General features: G+C 39.9%; 1 protein-coding gene and 1 long non-coding RNA gene across 3 annotated transcripts in view; one reads left to right on the top strand and one right to left on the bottom strand.

Annotated features, from left to right (window-relative positions):
* Positions 1-1558, top strand: part of LOC134482018 (uncharacterized) — a 61948-nt gene extending 60390 nt beyond the window's left edge. Inside the window, exon 3 of the long non-coding RNA XR_010058046.1 lies at positions 633-1558. This is a non-coding gene — a long non-coding RNA (uncharacterized LOC134482018). The remainder of the gene's footprint in view (positions 1-632) is intronic.
* The window catches only part of Gpc6 (glypican 6), a 997624-nt gene that overhangs the window by 693630 nt on the left and 285468 nt on the right, over positions 1-18526 (bottom strand). The gene's annotated exons all lie outside the window — the stretch shown is intronic.

Here is an 18526-nt window from a genome sequence, read left to right as displayed (position 1 = left end):
AGACTTGGTGACAGAAAAAAACAAAATGGTTCCAGAAGGTTCAAGTCCCAGATCAACATTAGGTTAAGTTTCTATGAAGGCTCCTGTCTTGGTTTGAATATGATCTCCCTATACCATAATAACATGGCATTCAGTCTCCATGTGCCTATGTTCTTATCTTTTTGTCTCAGGTGAACACTAGTCATGTCAGGCCCACTCCAATAAACTGCGTTTAACTCAATTGAGTGTTTAAATAACTATTTCTAAATATGTCCCCAAGCTGACATACTAAAGACATTAACACAGGAATTGCTGGTAAAGGCAATTAGTTTGGGCTTTCTGATTACAAAAAAATATTGATTACTAGGAACAAAACATTTTTTCTAATTTAGAGACCAAACTGAAACTCATGACTTTTGGCTATAAAATAAAGGAATTTTGATTTTTTGAAAAATACAAATATTGTCACAGGAATAAAAAAAAATCACATATAATCCCTTCTAGGAAAGAGAATTTAGTTTATGAGGGGAGGGGACATCAGTGCTTGATGCATTGCACAAATATTTCTTGAACATCTATGTATATTCAGTGATCTCCTCCAGACACATAAAAAGGACACAAATGTGATCTTTGACTTATTATACCAATCACAGGACTGTGCCAGACATTGGGGCAGAGCAAGAGCCAGCACACAGATTTCCAGCCAGCTCACCTCAGGCCTTGTGGATTGTACAGACACGGTTTGGATGTGAAGATCAACTTGACGATGCTGAATGACAAGGCATGCGCCCTGTGAGACTACTGAAAAACTAACATTGTTCCCCATGGAAATCAATCAGGGAAGCAGTCGATCCCACCATCCAACAGCCCAGTTAATTGTAGACATGAAAGGAAGATTATGACAACTAAATTTAATTTCTCTGCTGCCTGTGGCCACACATCGTGCTGTGTGCTGCCTATGTACCAACTGACTTATTTACCTCACTGTCCAGTGGGCTAGACACTGCAGTGTCAATGAGCAATGATACTTGGGCCTGTAGGCAGCAGGGTTCTTCTGTGTGAACAGGTTTCAGTGATCTAAACAGTGAGGAAAATTGTACCCAGTGACGGTCAACTCAGCTCAAAATGAGTTTTTAAGTATGTTAAAAGAAAATTCAAGGATCACAAGACAGCCGAGGTCAAAGTAGTATGTTTTTATGCTTCAGGTTTCACACTGCTAATTGTTAGAGGAAGAGGATACAGGAGACAAAGTTGTAACAATTGTCTCCTCATTCCAGAAATGAAAAGAAAACTGGGGGAGGTTCCTAGGACTCTCTAGTTGCTTTTTCTCTCTCCATGCAAACATGAAGGCCACAGATACATATGACTGCATTACCATTACCATAATTTTTATATGCATATAGTGGAACTGAATCAAGCAATAACCCATTGCGATTTTAGAATCAGTATAAGATATGTCTTATTTTATCTTGACCTAGTGTTAGGACAATCTGTTCTAAGTTTGATAAAATATATGATATTTCAGTTTAATTGGATCCTTTGACCTAACTGAAATATAAAGACGTAGAAAAAAAATAGTATCTATGTCTACATATTGCATTATTTTAGTGGCTGGGTTAAGCACAGTCTTGGTATTTTCAGATTAAAGTGAAGCATTTTATTATTATATCTTATTTTCAAGTATAAGTACGCTCGCCCAAAAATGCATGCATACCTATTTTCCTAAGAGCCACAGCGGGATAGAAAATAAGAAAGAGGATTTCCAGATGGTTTAAGAGATCCCTGGAGGTGGGGATTTAGCACAGTGGTAGAGCGCTTACCTAGGAAGTGCAAGGCCCTGGGTTCGGTCCCCAGCTCCGAAAAAAAAAGAACCAAAAAAAAAAAAAAAAAAAAAAAAAGAGATCCCAGAATGTCTGAATATTGCAGCACATAGTGCTGCGCTGGTTTTCAATGTGTTTACTCGACTCACTATCTACATCAACGGACAGTGTGTTTAACCTTTTCCTGAAAACTTGAAACTGCTAAGTAGGTCTCAAAGACCATCTAACTGGGTTAGAAATGAGTCCTTTGAAGCAAATGGATTCGTGGTGATAAGTAATGGCTTTCAAATGTCAGCATCTATTTTTTCTGGCAAGAATGACAATTTTACATCTCATTTTAAGTCACTGATTCTTTTTTTCTCCATTGGGGGAAAACTTTGCAAAATTTCACTGAATTGTCTTGGTCCTCCCGCCTATATTCTTTCTGAAATTGTTGCAAGCGTCCTTTCTGAAGTTCTATTCCTATTCTGGTTGTGTTTTAGGCTGATCATATTTCACACTTTTTGACAAAAAGCCTTTTATAAAAAGAAGTTTTAAATAGTTTTACATTGAAAACCATTTCACAAAATTGACATGGATAGATGAAACGCTTTCTAAAAGCATGAGCCCCATCTAAGTGTTATTTAAATATACACATATTTTTTAAAATATATCGATATCTTTATGAAAATATCTCCTTTCCAAATCTAGCCCACCTACACGTCATGATGGGAAGGGAAGGTGACAAGATTTCAGCAGGGCTCCAATGGAGGGCCTGCTACACAGATCTTCACACTCAGCCATTTATATATACCAAGGAGATAAGTATAGGCACAAATAATGAGCTGCCCTTTTAGCTCGGCTAACCATGACTGGGCGCCAATTTCATCCTTGTATACATTGCTAACGCATGCTCTCATACTTGCCTCGGAGTGTCGTGCTGCCTACTGTGTGAGAGCGACTGTTCATTGGCACTGCGATTAGTACTTGCTTTTGCTTTTCACGAAAGAGCTGCAAATGTGTGACCTGGAGGACACATGAGAACATTGGAGCCGGATGTGTGCTGTCCCTTAGAGATGGAACTGAAGCGGGACTAAGGCTACAACATAGGATGGACAGGTATCCCAGCTACTTGTAGGCAAGGCTCTGAGGAAGGAAGACAGGGCAGAGGCAAGTAAGTATGCATGAGGAAGGGACAACATTGACTACTTCGAGAGGAAACCAGCTTGCACCAGTCAGATCCAGCTGCAGCTCATCTTAGTGGAGATGCACGGACACCTAGGGCTTGGGTCTTTGGTGATACCCAGTGCTCTGAGTCCTGGTGAGAGGACATCTTTTTAGCTGTTAATTGTCCACTAGGACCAGATGCTTTCTTGATTAAACATCTCTGCACATTCTGTTCCCTGTTTCTAAAATGGTCTTCCCTCAGATCTCCACATCTTCAGTCCACATTTCCTCCACACCATTAACCAAATCAGGCTTTCTCACGATATCCGGTGTAAAGGCCTTAGGTAGTACTTCAGATCATTTACACATTTTATTATTATTTTCTCTACTTCCAGAACTGTATCTTGACATTATTGGGTTCAATTATCTTTGTCTATTTCAACCATGGCTTCTTTTTCATTTCCTAAAACATAGGACAGATTCTCTCAATCTCTTTTTTTCAATAAAGGATAAACGAAATCAAAGGATAAAATATAATAGACTATTTATGAGTATTCATTTATCATCAGGTGAGGAAGAAAATAAGAACTGGTTTCTACTGACAGATTTCTTGCTGTGAGCAAGTGAGTACATGTGTCTAGGCTCAAAGTCAAGGTGTCTATGCTTCAGTTAGGTCTTGGTGACCACCATTTTGAGACTCAATGGTTTTTGTATCAGGATCTTCACATTCCCGTGCTCTACCAAGTCCCACAAACTAGGTTCCAACTTGTTCATAAAAATTCAAATAGGTTGAATTCCTTTTTTTAAATTTGAATTTGATTATTAATTTATTAATTTATATACCAAATGTTGCTCTCCCTGACTGCAGATCCTCCCACACAGAGACCTCTCTACTTTCCTTCTCCTCTGAGAGTGTGGCTCCCTACCTGGGTATCTCCCTACCCTGCTGCATCAAGTCTCTGCCAGATTAGGTGCACTCTCTCCGAGGCCAGACAAGGCTGCCCTGTTGGAGGCATGGACAACACAGTCAGGCTACAGCTTTAGGGAGAGCCTGTGCTCAGTTGTTGAGGGACCCACAGGGCGACTGAGCTGTACATCTGCTACGTATGTGCCCGGGTCCCCATTCCAGCCAGGGTATGTTCTTTGGTTGGTAGCTCAGTCTCTGAGAGCTCTCAGACGTCCAGGATTAGTTGACTCTGTTGACCTTCCTGTGAGGCTCCAAACCCCTTCCTGGACTTCAACAATAACAGAAAAAAATCAGAAAGCCCACGTAGTCCTTGCTACTGAACAACTCTTTTTTTAATGATCACTTGGTCAGGGTAGAAATAAAGAAAAAAGGCTTTCTAGAATTCAGTGAAGACAAGGGCATGGCATACCCAAACCTATGGGACACATGAAAGCAGTACTAAGAGGAAAGTTCACAGTACTACGTGCCTCCATAACAAAATTGGAGAGACCGCATACCAGCATCCTAACAGCACACCTAAAAGCTCTAGAGAAAGAAGAAGTAGGTTGAATTCTTAAATCCGCCTTAACGTCACCCTTCTATGTCTCAAGAGTTTACACTGAATATATTCCATGTTCTTATATATTTGGTTGTGAGCCTAGCCTTTAACGGCTGAGCCATCTCTCCAGCCCTTCCATGTTCTTAATGAAGCTGCTAAGTGTTCCCAAAACAAGTTCAGCAAGGAAGGCCCGGTGCTTGAGGCATAACACTAACTTGAGATAGTTAAATTTTGGAACACTTATCTATAGCATGTGGAAGGAGTACACATATTCCAGCATGAAAACACTACATTCCCAAAAAGTAGAGACCACTTTCTACATGGAGCTTCCTCATCTTTGGGGACTTTAGTGTACCCGAGATGGAGCATAAGAAAGGCAAGAGCTGTTGGCAATCTGGCTGCTCTGAGGGTACCTTCTTTTACATCCCTTCACAAAGTTTAGCCCTACCCTAGTGGAAAAGAATTAGGGATCATTTATACTTCTAGTCATATTGCTACACTGTGATACACACTGAGCACACTGATAGCCTCCCACATGGAAGGCTGTCTAGGCCAGAGTCTGCAGTCACTCAGGTAAAAGCCCAGATAAATACAAGTGAGAGACAGGTATGGCAGGAGCCTCTAAGTATGGTCTTGCTGAGCCAGGAATTCAAGAGAGCACAGGCTTCAGTTCCTTGTTATCTCTTAGGAAACTGAAAGCATGATTCAAACAGATGCATCCTGATTGGGCCTGTTGGACTGACCCATTTCCCTTCCTCCCCATGCCTCACCCTAATTTCTGTCCTAAGTCTTTTAACAAGTCCCCAGACAAACAATGTAATGGTACCTCAGTCCCAGGGACACACTCCTACCATACAGAAACACTGCCAGCTCTTTGTCCACCCTCGCCCTCCAGCCCTTAAGACCTCACATATGAATCTATAGAACACTTTTCTATAAAACCTCATCCTCTGGTCTGTGGACTTTATTCTTGAACTTTGCATGAAGGGAACCCAGAGACCATGGAATGTTTGTGTGACTGTGAGCGTCTAACATAATAGTCTCCGAATTAAAGGACCCCTGAGGTAATAGCAAAGGTGTCTGTCAAACGCAGAGGAATCACACATTCCATTTACCAAATGAATTCAAGGAGGCACAGAAGAACCTCCAAACAGAAAGAGAAGTCTACTAGGCGATGATGTGGCAGTCTGAGAATCAGAAATTCATCTTGGGGAATCTCTTACCCCAATTCCTTCCTCCCATTCAGTGTTTCTTATTACAACAGAGATACATAGGCACCCAGTCACAGGAATTGTCCAGTTACATTTTCTTTAAACCATTGGGCTAATGTACCACATAACCCCCCCCCCCCCGTTTTGATAACCCTTTATCGAGAGCAGGGTATAAAGTGGTGAATGGTAGATACATTCTGACAGTCTGAGCTATAGAAGGCATAGCAGAGTTTAGCTCGGTTGCTTTCTACCTTTGCATTTCATCTCAGTTAATTTTTTTCACAGAATAGGAGGAATTCTGAACACAGGAAGTTTACGTATTTAACTGTAAACCACATGAAAGAAATAATGTTATAAAAAACATCGCTCCAAACCGCCTTCCCTGGAATCTGTGTCTGCCTCCATGGTCCACTTCCATATTTATATTCTAACCATCACTTAATCTCAGCCACAGGACGAAAATTTCACTCTGAAAGCCCAGGCATTTAGTTACTCCTTTTGAAAAGGTTTATCTTCCCATATATGCAATCAGCTCTCAGCCTTTGGTTTGTATAAGTCTCACTGTTTTGTGATGTGAAGTGGGTAGGGATGTGTTGATTTACATTCTTTGTTAAGGCTTCTATAGTGGGCTGGCTTGGTTTTCTACACATCTGGTTATCAGGTGCCATTAACGGGCTCATTACCATAATTTATTATTTACCTGTCTGTGACTTTACCCATCTGGCATTTCACAAAGTGCCCACACCTGGTACTCTGTGTTATTTTGTTAAAATAAGATTACTTTTGTACTTTTCAGAGGAAAATCAGGAGGGCTCTGGTTTTTATCCTCTTTTCTTAATCTTGCCTTTCCACTCACAATGAAATAGCTCTTAGACCTTTTAGTGTAAAACCGAGTTCCAGATAACAGAGTGAAATTCAGACACACAAAGCCCGGCTTTTGATATGAAAATGTTCTTTCAATAACACCACAGCCCCTCAAACCCACAGTGTTTCAAATGTACTTTAAAATGAGGCAATCCGTTTCTTCCTGGGAGATGTATTATTTTAAGAGGGCCTCTCATATTTGCTGGGTTGCAAGTTATTGGGCCTTCCATTAGCTCAGCACTGCCGGCTCTCAGATCATACAAGGACAGAGGGAGAAAATTCACTATATTGGCAATTTTCCATATTTGTGCTCAGGGGAACTGTACCTTTTTCTAGAAGACAGTGAAGAGAGAAAAAGTAATGAAAATGTGTGATATTCAGTTACTACTGGTGAAAGGGTAAATGTCAGAATCAATTACAATGATTTAAAAGTTCAATAAATTGGGGTCCCAGGCATGTATTAGAAAATATGCATACAGTAAAGTATTCTTTAATTTCAGAAGAGCCACAACCCTAAGTTGTATGAAAGTGCACATCTATTTCTGTGTCTATGAGCGGGTGTGTCTTTGTGTGTGTGTATGTATATATGTTTGTGCATTTGTTTCTGTGTGCATTTGTCTTTCTACGTGTGTCTGTGTGTCTTTATGTGTGTTTGTGTAAATGTGTGTATATCTGTTGGTCCCTGTGTGTGTGTGTGTGTGTGTTTCTGTGTCTGTGAATGTATGTATATATGTATGTTTGTATGTCTGTGTCTCTGTGGGTGTTTGTGTGTCTGTGTGTGTGTGTGCAAATATGTATTTGTCTATCTATGTATATATGTATGTGTACCTGTATGTGTGTATGTGTGTCCCTGAGTGAGTATATATGTGTACATGTGTGTTTGTATGTCTATTTATACCTATGTTTGTGTTTTTGTGTCTCTATATATGTGTGTCTATGTCTTGGTCTGTGGGCATCTTTGTGTGTGTGTGTGTGTGTGTGTGTGTGTGTGTACATATGTCTCTGTGGCTATGTGTATGTGTATGTTTATCTCTGTGTGTGTCTCTGTGTGCATGTCTATGCACTCTACACATATGTGTATGTATCTGTATTTATGTGAGTCTGTGCTTATGTGCACATCTAAGTGTATTTGTGTCTGTGTGTATCTACGTACATGTGTTTGAGTATGTATTTTGCTATATTTGTGTATATGTGTTTCTGTGGTTGTATGTTTCTGTGTGTGTCTGTGTGTGTATATGTGTATGTGTACTTGGGTCTTTGTGTTTATGTGCGTGTGTGTTTGAGTATGTATGTCGGTGTGTGTCTATGTGTATATCTATGTGTATGTGTGTCTGTGTATGTGTGTATTTGTGTATATGTACTTGGGTCTCTGTGTTTGTGTGTGTGTGTGTTTGTGTATGTTGGTGTGTGTCTATGTGTGTATCTATGTGCATGTGTTTTTGTGTATGTATGTCACTCTACATGTGCTTATGTGTCTGTGTGTCTGTGTTTATAAGTGTGTGTGTGTGTGTGTGTATCTACAAGGTCTACAGAAACAGTTGCTATAGCATAGGTAGACACAAGCATACCATGCATTGCTCTGTTCCTAAGGATGAAGCATCAGATGAGTTATTAATCGAGGTAGCACACAATGAGCTTGAGCATTTGATGGCCTGGTTCTCAAGAGAGTACATTGAGCAAGGGACCTTTTACATCCTGGACTCATTCTGTGCGTGCACTTAGCAAAAGCAAGGAATACAACCTTGATTCATTTAACACCAATAGCATAATAGAAGAATTCTCTGTTCATCAATATGCCCTGAAATAAAGAGGGAGAGCACAGTGAAGTCAGTGAACCAAATAATATAGCCCACTGAGGAAATGGAGGACAGCAGCACCCAGGTAGGCAAGAAGAGTGTTTGTGTTGGTAGTGGGAAGGAAGATTTGGGATGGCAGAGAGAGTAGGACAAGAGATAGTGGTTAAGGGTAAAAAACCAGCCGCTAGCTGACTCACCGTGTTGCTCAGACTAAACCTGTATCATCAAAGGGATTTCTGCTTTGAGCAATCAATGGTTGTTTTTGGAAAAAACACAATAAAATGAAGCCTACACCAGATTTCCAGAGCTCTGGTGGGTGTCTGGAGTCCAGAGAACAGCCTTAGATATTTAAACTCTAACATTAAACCAAAGATGATCTTAATGGTGATTGAAAACATCTTTTCAATAAACAAAAACACATTTCACACACTTTCTTTAAAAGGTTTACTCATGACTTGGACAGACCCAGATGTAGTTTGGAACCATTGTAGGACTAAAGAAATAAAAGTTGATGGGAAAGGAAAACCACCAAAGAGGAAATGAACTGATATGATTTAATGTCCATTATTATTACCATCGTAAATTATGTTGGTCATTGCTGCCTCAAGTAGAATTTAACTTGATTTCAAGCCAAAGAAGACCACTGAATTATTTTCAGTTAACTATGATCAATCCATATGTTGCAATGAGAACAATGTGTTAATCAGTCAACACTACTTCAGTGGTAACAAAATGGCGTGTTTCCCTTCTGCTGGACAAAGTATGTTTCACCAAGAGAAGAAAACAAATGATTGCAGAAATCATGCTTTTTGGGTACAGAAAAATCTTTACTGATTTCTGAAATTTCAAACAGATGCTGAGACTGTATTTATGAGATATACTCCACACAACTCCTTTATCCTTAAAGATTTTTTATGACGTGTTTATTACATGTGCGTGGTGTGTGTGTGTGTATGTGTAGACTAGAGCATAGCTTGCATGGATGGGATCTCTCTTTCTACCACATAGTCTTTGGACACAGAACTTAGGTCACGAGACACGATAGCCAGTACTGTCACTTCCTGTACAATCAGGTCAGTCCCAGATGTGTATTTTAAGAGAGACATAAAGAGCTTCTGAGAAGTGCATTGGGACAGAAGTGTAGGAGACCTAAGAGCATGCAGCTCATGACTTATGAAGTCAGTTTATCATCTGAGCTATAAGAGGAACAGATTGAAGATAGTCATTTTATAAGTTACAAACATCACAGAGTGCAATGCTGTATGTCTGAGCCCTGTGCTAAAGGAGAAAAACACTACAATATACTATGAAATAGAAGGTATGAAACCAATTTCATTAAGAGATCCACCTACCCCCAAATGTGTTTTATATTTATAACTAAAAAGCACAAGCAATGGGCAATTGTAACATACTTTTACGATGGCACTTCAAAAGCAGACCTTCCTGAGTTCCAAACACATCCACTGTGAACATTCAGTTCTAGAGCTGTGAAACAGACATTTGCTTTTCTTTAAAAAGAATTTATGTAGTCATTGTCTGGAGCCAAAAATGCTACAGAAAGAACACAAGTTAGCTTACCACCCAATTGACACTTTTAAGGGAGAAACTTAAATGGTAGATAGTTTCCACTCAGCTCTTACACACACACACACACACACACACACACACACAGTGAGAGAGAGAGAGAGAGAGAGAGAGAGAGAGAGAGAGAGAGAGGCAGACCCCTTAAACATAAAGATCTACTATATGCTTCAATTCCTTTGCACAAATGGTGATGTCATACATTCAACTGATGGGATGTTTCTACTAAAATGGTTAAACGGTTAATCTCTTTGTACCTTAATTTTTAATGACACTCTGCTATATGTCAATTTAGATTAATATTAAGCATTTTAAATAAGCCCTAGGATTGCTACCTTAAATGTGATAGGCATTATAAATATGTTGACTCATCCTAGGAGGGCACCAGGCATGAGTCTCCAAACTTCTTTGAGCCAAAGCATCAGGAGAAACTCAGCTCATCCCCGTGAGCATGCGCTCTGCTCAGCCCCATCCTTAAAGCATCAGGAGAAACTCAGCTCATCCCCGTGAGCATGCGCTCTGCTCAGCCCCATCCTTAAAGCATCAGGAGAAACTCAGCTCAACCCCGTGAGCATGCACTCTGCTCAGCCCCATCCTTACAGCCTCAATCATTAGTTCTCTAATTACAGTTCATCAAAGCCCTTCACCATTTGCCTAAGCCCTTACCAGAGAGGTGATTCAGATCAAGATAAGGGTTACTGATTTCATTGAAATTCCTAGCAGACTGGAATGGCACGTCACCATTATTTATTTATATTATTTTCTAATAAAGGGTTTAATATACTGCAGGTTCCCTGCTACCCAGTCAATCATTTACATCTATTGTACTAGCATATAGACATGGGCACGCACACACACACACACACACACACACACACACACACACACCCCAATATATAAAATACTGGGTTATATGGTTAATGAAACAAAAACAGATGATAACTCTCAATGTTAATCCGTTAAAATTGGGTGGCTGATAAAATGTTGGCCAGTTAATTAAATAAAATATAGGTGTGATGTGCTTCTGTGTGTGAGATGTGTGTGTGTGTGTGTGTGTGTGTGTGATGTGTATGTCCATATATATTTTTTAAATCAATTTTCATATCAGGATTCACATTAAAATATTCTTAATGATAAATGAGTATAAATTATTTTCTATATTTTATTATAGGATTTACTTTTTAGGTATACATAATATTATCTCTGATTTTTGGAAGATGTGGGGGGGGCTTGGGTGTACTCATCATCCAAACATTGTTATAGCCACTTGGATTTAGAGTCAGTAGGTTAAAGGGCATTTCCTTTTATGATTTGGCATACTGGAATCATTTCTTTAGAAGAAAAATGGCCCGTAAGATTATCACGGAATGTTCTTTCCAACTCCCATTAAAATATATGAGAGGGAAGAGGGAAAGGAAGGAGGAAGGGGTGAAGGTCTGGGGAGAGACAAAGAAAGACTAAGAGAATGGGAGAGAATGAGAATGCCTCCACGGAAACAGAAGATGCATTTCATTAAGCATAATTAAAAAATTATATGAAATAATTTTCCTATTCCACCGTAAGACCTGAAGGTTGCACACTTCTATGTCTGAGAAGTCTGCTTAATGCTCTGTAGGTTTCATAATCCATTTACCTGCTGCATATTTTTTGTAAAAACTGTTTTTAAAGCTACATCTTCTCTTTCATTATTTTGCACACAATTCTATTTCGGAGGCATTGCGTCAAAAGGTATCATAGCTGTTTATACGGCACAGATAAAATGACAGCCAAGGAAAGCCAGGGAACCCTTGAAACAGCTTACAGAGCTCATTCTTAACAAGTTTACAAGCAAGCATACATCAAGGAAATGGGACATTCATGCTTCTTTGTCTATTCTTTCTTACAATGATAAAGTCGCTTCAGAGGAAAATTTATGTCAATTATTAAAAAGTAACAGCCAGGCAGGTCATCAATCTCCTCTAAGACAGGGTCTTTCCGAGTGTTTTCCCCCCTCCAGTGCACTACCTTAACCACTTCCCACCCCAGTGTGGCTACAGATGGCTGTAATTTCACCCTGGCTTTCACAAGCCCCTACTTTAAATCCTAGAATATTCTGGGTTATTTGAAAATTGTGTAGTTTAAAGGAGGTTAGCGCACGCACTCTGTCTTGGGGAAGCAAGGACCGTAAGCCCTCAATGATGTGGTTCTTCCTTCTGCTTATGTGGCCGTACACTGGGGAACAAGTATAGGTATTTCAGAAGGCTAATAATCACTCACGGTTCAAGAAGGAAAGACGAGGAGGAGTGGTTGATGGTGTTGAAAGGTCTCGACTGGACCCATATCCTCATAAACACTTTCCGATTGATTGTGGGAACTGTGGTTTGTGTCTCTTAATCTCTGCGTATTCATAAAAACGGTATTTTAAAGAAACACTTCTTATTTCCAGAAATCACTAAAGCACGGTTCTTGCCTGATGTCTCGCGGAATGGGTTATTATCAGCAGGAGCCGGTATTTCTGTGTGACCTGTTTCATTGACTCCTCCAACCCCAGGAAGTAGTTACTTATCTAATCAGAGCCTGCACCGTTGAAGCTAAGTTGGTTTTAAGCCACTTGTGTTTCCTCCCAGTGTTCCTGCTGGCAGATATATTTTTTTTTGTTATGTTTCTATTTAAGTTACAGACTGCTGCAAATGAGCTAATCGTCTGTATCAAAACATCTTAACAACTTCCCTTTGGAAGGATGACAATGGTTCATAGCCTAATTAGTCACCCCGCCCCAAAACTCGAAGCACATTATGCACTGTTTCTGCACAAAAGGGGTTCACAGTTTTCTTACTAAGAGTTTATATTACAAGCCATACATGGCAGTGTAGGCCTGTAAAGCGAACAGCATTCCTAGACTAAGAGGCATTGAGGTTTGAGAGTTCAAGGCTGGCCTGGACCACATCCCTCAAGATGAATGAATGAATGAACTACTAAATATAAATGTGAAAAACAAAGAGAATTTACATTATAATTTTTATCAACTGAAACTATACTGTCATTGTTTGCTTTGAAACTAGGCCACTTCACTCTGTTTATTCTTTAAGGATACAAATGAGAACCCGAAGTTTGGGTAGACAGCAAGTTTCCTACAGAATCACACAGGTTCCATGCAGAATCTTAGGTATTCCGCGAAGCAGGGAAAATCCAAAATAAAGGAGGAAGAGACAAACTGTGCTCCGGAAGACAAAACGAAAATTAAAAAAGGAGTTTTAAAACTATGTGAGCAGATTTATATTAAAGTTTAACTTCAAACACTTAGGCCACACCCCTGTAGACATGAAGACATTCATTTGGAAACTGTAATGCACTTGAGCTGTTATGTAGGGAGACCCTACCACCTTCCAGGCACCTCAGATCACCTGCATTAGCTCACACCGTTACCGACACCATGCTACCCATGGTTAGTGTTAGTGTTAGTGAGGGATTGTAACATGTGAAGGAACTCTACATAACAGGACATCCCACAAACATTTACACACATCATCACACGCCTTCTGGGGCTGTGGTTAAAATTCCCTGTATTAAGACATCTCCGGGAAGCCCATGTTTCCAGGGTGAGCTCTGTGTAGGGTAACTATTTGGGAGGGAATAGAGAGGTAAAGAGGCCCAGTAAGCAGGGAGAATACACAAATACCCAGCCCTGGGTTACTGAGCAGCTACAGAAAATGTTAGAGGAGAAGTCACAGCCCCAATGATCTCAACTATAGTGATCAAATATTGATCAGTAGTGAAATTCAGTTGTTCCTTCATAGAGTGAGTAACTGCCTAGAAGAGGGACACTAGTATTGGACACTATAATGTTATGTTATTTTCATTTGATCTGTATTGGGAAATGAAACACCTCTTGGTAGCTTGGAAGGAAACCCAGTATTTGCAAAATTGACAGAACAGGAACAACAGATAAGACCCTAAGGAACTTATTGATTTATTAGGAATGAGAATTTTGAAAAAAAATCTAGTGAACGAGACTATGATATTACTGAATATTCCTTATTTTGTTTCATCTAGTTTATAAAAGCAAGAATGCATGAAGGATTCAGGGACCTCACATATGTTTAAGATATCCTAGAATATAAGTGCAGCTTCAACCTGTAAATGGTGAAGATTTAAACAAATGAACACAAAAGCATCATCAAGGCAAGTGGATTAAAAGAAAAGAACAACAATAATATATAAAATTTTTTAAAAAATTTAACAACACTCAACTGCAAGAGGACACTTCATTTAGAAAAAAGCGTTATTTCATTTTAAATTACTTTAAGTCTATAAACAAACTGTTGGTATGGGAGACTGTCCTCTGGATTGAACCTGGGTCTCTCCCACATATTAAGCAAGCATCCTGATGTTCAGCTATACTTTCAAACCTTTAAGAAATGGAATACCCAGACTGACCCTGAGTTTAATCTCTAGTCCAGGAAACAACCAAGCTTGCAATCTTCCTGCCTTAGATGATTTAGTACGTGGCTTTTTAGGTCTCCTTCACTCTGCCTGGCTCAAAATACATAGGCGGTACCTTCAATTATAAGTATTTACTAATTAGCATTCTACAGAAATCTTGTCTTAAGACTAAGACAATAAGGCACCATTAGGGTCTTGAAGACTGTGATGTGTGTTTGTGTTGCCTACACACTTCCAATGAGAGCGCATCACAGCTCCAAAATGCTGGCAATGACCTGGGCTCACAGAGTGATTGCTTTGTAGCAACCATTATTTTTTCAAAACCTTCATCGTGAGTTCCCTATATGTAGTCAGCAACTGTTATTATAGTGGATTTTCAGATTGGAAAATAGACATAGAGAAGCGAAACATGACTGTCAAGGTCAAGGACAGATGGGTCTCTTTCTAGATGTCTGTAAATTCATGCTTTTAAACACTTGTTTTGAATCTTTTGTGAATTCACATAGAACAACTTGGACAGACATAGTGGAGTATTCCTTGATAATAAAATACTATTTCCTGGACTACTAATTTATAGTTGAAGTTTTACATATTATAAGAAATAATAAATCATGATTCATTACACCCAGAAAAATAACATTTAGGTTAAGACAGCGATAGAGAATATTGAAGTTCTGACACAGTTTCCTGATAACTTGCTGGATAATCAAAAAATATTGGAAGAGGGAATAAAACCTATAACTCCTTGGACATCAATGCACCAGGAGACTGACAGCTTTATGGCATTTGGGGGTTTTGGGCCACAATAACTGTCAAAGCAGATTGATGGGTGATCTAGTCCATTGACTGCCAATTGTTCCAAATTGACTAGAATTCAGGCAATTTCTACATTTTATAGGCCACAATGAAAAGCAGCACCATTTCTGCATCCTACTATAGATAAAGAAGAAATGCCCACATTTAAGGGAGACTACGTTTTGTAAAGGGAGTTCTAGTGGTGTGAAGACCCAGCACCAGAGCAGAGAATGGGCTAAAAAGGTAATTCTTGGTACCAGCCCTCACTTAGACGTCTTCTGTCGGCCCAGGCTCTGATGGAGACCAAGGAGCAAGTTCATACAATGATCTTTTTGAATTGCAAGGACAAAACCAAGCAGTCAACAAAAAGATTGGCTCTTCTAGGGAACACTCAAAGCATTTGAAAAAAATCAAAGTGACATCATTGGGAAGAAACACCTTCCCACTGTGTGTGTGTGTGTGTGTGTGTGTGTGTGTGTGTGTGTGTGTGTCTCCTTATCTATCCCAGAAAAGACTATTGAGAGAGAAGAAATGGTTGTTGGTCAAGAGGCAGTATGAAGGATTGCAAAAGAATGACCCTGCATTTGAAGAGGATTGAAGACTATCTTTCTCACTTTCTAATGCTGTTTATATACTGTTCACATCACTCCCCACACTGACAACACACAGAGATCACTTGCCCCACATCAGGCACATCCTAAGAAACTAACTAACTGGGAAGATGCTGCAGGGAATTCCTGTTGCTCTCCTGTCCTGTAGAGTCAGCCAAGGTGACAGGGACTGACTGTCAGGCTAAATGGTGAACACACTCAGGCTACTGTCAGGATACACCTGTTTGCTCACCTACTGTGTCGTTTGAAGAATAGCATACAGGTACTAAATGCAAGGGACAGTTAAAGGGGACAGAGCCCCAGCATCACAGCTCAGAAGCGACAGGCATTTGAAAGGAATGGCATTTGGAGCAAAGTTTTGGGGAATCACTTTTGCCTACTACCTTGACTTCAGAATTCCAAATACCTCCAAAGGATGGAGTTAAATTCACCACAATTCATTTGAATCACATTTGAAGTCAGCGTGCACGGCCTTTCTCTCTATGTATGTCAGAGGAAGAGTAATATAAATTATACTTCATCTTCCAGTGGTCTTCTGGGAAATGAACATACTTTCCATTATAAAACAACTTTTCCCTCCTGTCATTTTCAGCCCAGTCTTTAAGCAAGTTCAAATCACAGCAGACTTCTAAACAAAACTGTCTAATTACATTTAATAATTAGTCAAATGTTATTATTATTTTAAATTGAAGAAGGGGGCCAGAGTCAAAGCTCTAGAAACGGTTTTCTACACAGTTCTACAAAGAGCAAGAAAAAAGTACATCGTAATTCATGCTTTCAAATATCATTAACTGTTTTTGGAAATGAATTATCACAGACTTTAGAACTAATCAAGAAGGGCATTTGTCAATTATAAAATAATGAAGTCAGTGATTCAGTGAGCCCTTGCAGGGAAACTGAGATTTTGTGAGTGTTTTAATGCCTTCAGTATTCACCATCATTGTTATCATTGTTTCACAGCACAAAGACCCAGTCCAGGCTTTTTGTGCCTGCAGGCGAGTCCACCACAGCTGGGTGCACACAGCTCGCTTACTTTCTGTGGGGGAGATCAGAGTTTACAGTTACTTTGGCAATTATGTGTCACCTTAAAAGATGACAAGTACAAATTTAATTTTATTAATGGTCTGGTTTATCAATAATTAATTCTGCACTACATGACCCCAGAAAGCATAGATCTAAATAGTCACGCCAGAAATTAATCTGTTCATATGGTTAGCCTTGCTTAATTATTTTATTATTATAATTAAGAACACCCGGTAAGTGGTAGGGTGATTTCGTTATTATGCGTATGGCTACCATGAAGGCAGTGCTACCCAATACCTGCCAATTTCCACTAAAATGAGATAAACAAAAGAATAACCAGCTTTCAAATAGAAGCCTTACCTTGCTCTGCTGACCTGAAGATCCGCAGTGCTGATTCGGATGCAGTTTTTATTTAAATCCTCAGATCGTAAGGCAAACATGGGAACCATGGCTAGAACTGCAGTAGCATTCATTATCTATAGTTTTCCAATATTTACCTAGAACGCCAGCTGTTTGTGACCATGGGTTTGAAAATAAAATGTATCCTTAGCTTTACCATGGGAAATAGATTTTACCATAGAGACTGTGAAGAAAATATAATTGTTTCACGTTCACCTGCAAGTGATGTGAATTCATTAAAATGGTCCATTGCAGGCTATAGAAGTACCAGACACGGGACCAAGATGTTACCCAACTTCCACAGAGATAAACATCTAACTACCAAAGTCATGACTACATTCCTTGCCACAGTCCTAAAATAGAAGGCACAGATACAGCTCTTGTGTGGCCTGCCTGAGGCCTTGGGTTCAACATCTATTAGTTCAAAATAAAAAAAAAGTGATTTTCAATGACTAAATTTTATAATCAGAGAAGAGATCATCAAATGAGTGAAAGTGGAGTGCATAGGAAGGTTTGGAAGGAGGAGAGAGTAAGGGACGAAAAGGTGACAATGAAGGCCTAGTGATGTAGTTATATTTCAAATAAATATATTAGAAACATAAACATAACACATAATTTGATATTAGGAAATTAGAGGCTCGGGGACACAGGTTTCAGTAAGCAGCGGATACGAAGAAAGCGCGGGTAGTGGTGGAGCCCACTGTGCCAGCAGGCAGAAGGAAAAGCAGACGTAGAGGACGGTTCTGTTCAGTATAACCTTAATGCAGATCATGATGAGGTACAAAGCTGACGGGGAGAGCCAATTTGAGATTTCCTGGTGGAAGAAGAAGCCTGAAAGATTATAGAAAGAGAGGAGTAGAGGGTGAGGGGAAAAGGCTCACGGACGGTCACGTGACTCAGGTGGAAGAATGAAATGCCTGCCGCATCAGTGGAGGGCTACAAAGCTCGCGGAGATGCATGCACTTCAGCGCCACAATCAGGACTTCCCTAAAAATGAGGAAATCAGCTGAAGCAAGGGCAGGTGGGAAGGTTTCTGCCTTAGTGGCAAGCAGCACAGTTAGATAATCGCCATAGGAATCAAGGTTGGAGAAGATTGCAGAGTGAAGGGGAAAGTGGTGTCAGCATAAAGTGGAGTCAGACTGATGTAGGAGCAGAGCCTAAGAAGCTGAGATTTAACTGGATGGGAGAAAGGTTAAAAGGATGAACCACGGGACCAATCCAGGCTGGGCAATTTCTGTGTCTTTATGCACTGTTTAATTTTTAGGTGCTAGGAAACAATCCTGCAAAGCCCAGCTGAATGCCTGTGGACTGTAGCTTCATAGCGTAGGAGACCGGCAGCATCTTCCTCTCAGTCGCCTGCACATCCTCATACTG

Source organism: Rattus norvegicus, chromosome 15, assembly GCF_036323735.1.
Source record: "Rattus norvegicus strain BN/NHsdMcwi chromosome 15, GRCr8, whole genome shotgun sequence".
NCBI classification, from domain to species: domain Eukaryota; kingdom Metazoa; phylum Chordata; class Mammalia; order Rodentia; family Muridae; genus Rattus; species Rattus norvegicus.
This window is presented reverse-complemented; position numbering and strand designations above follow the sequence as displayed.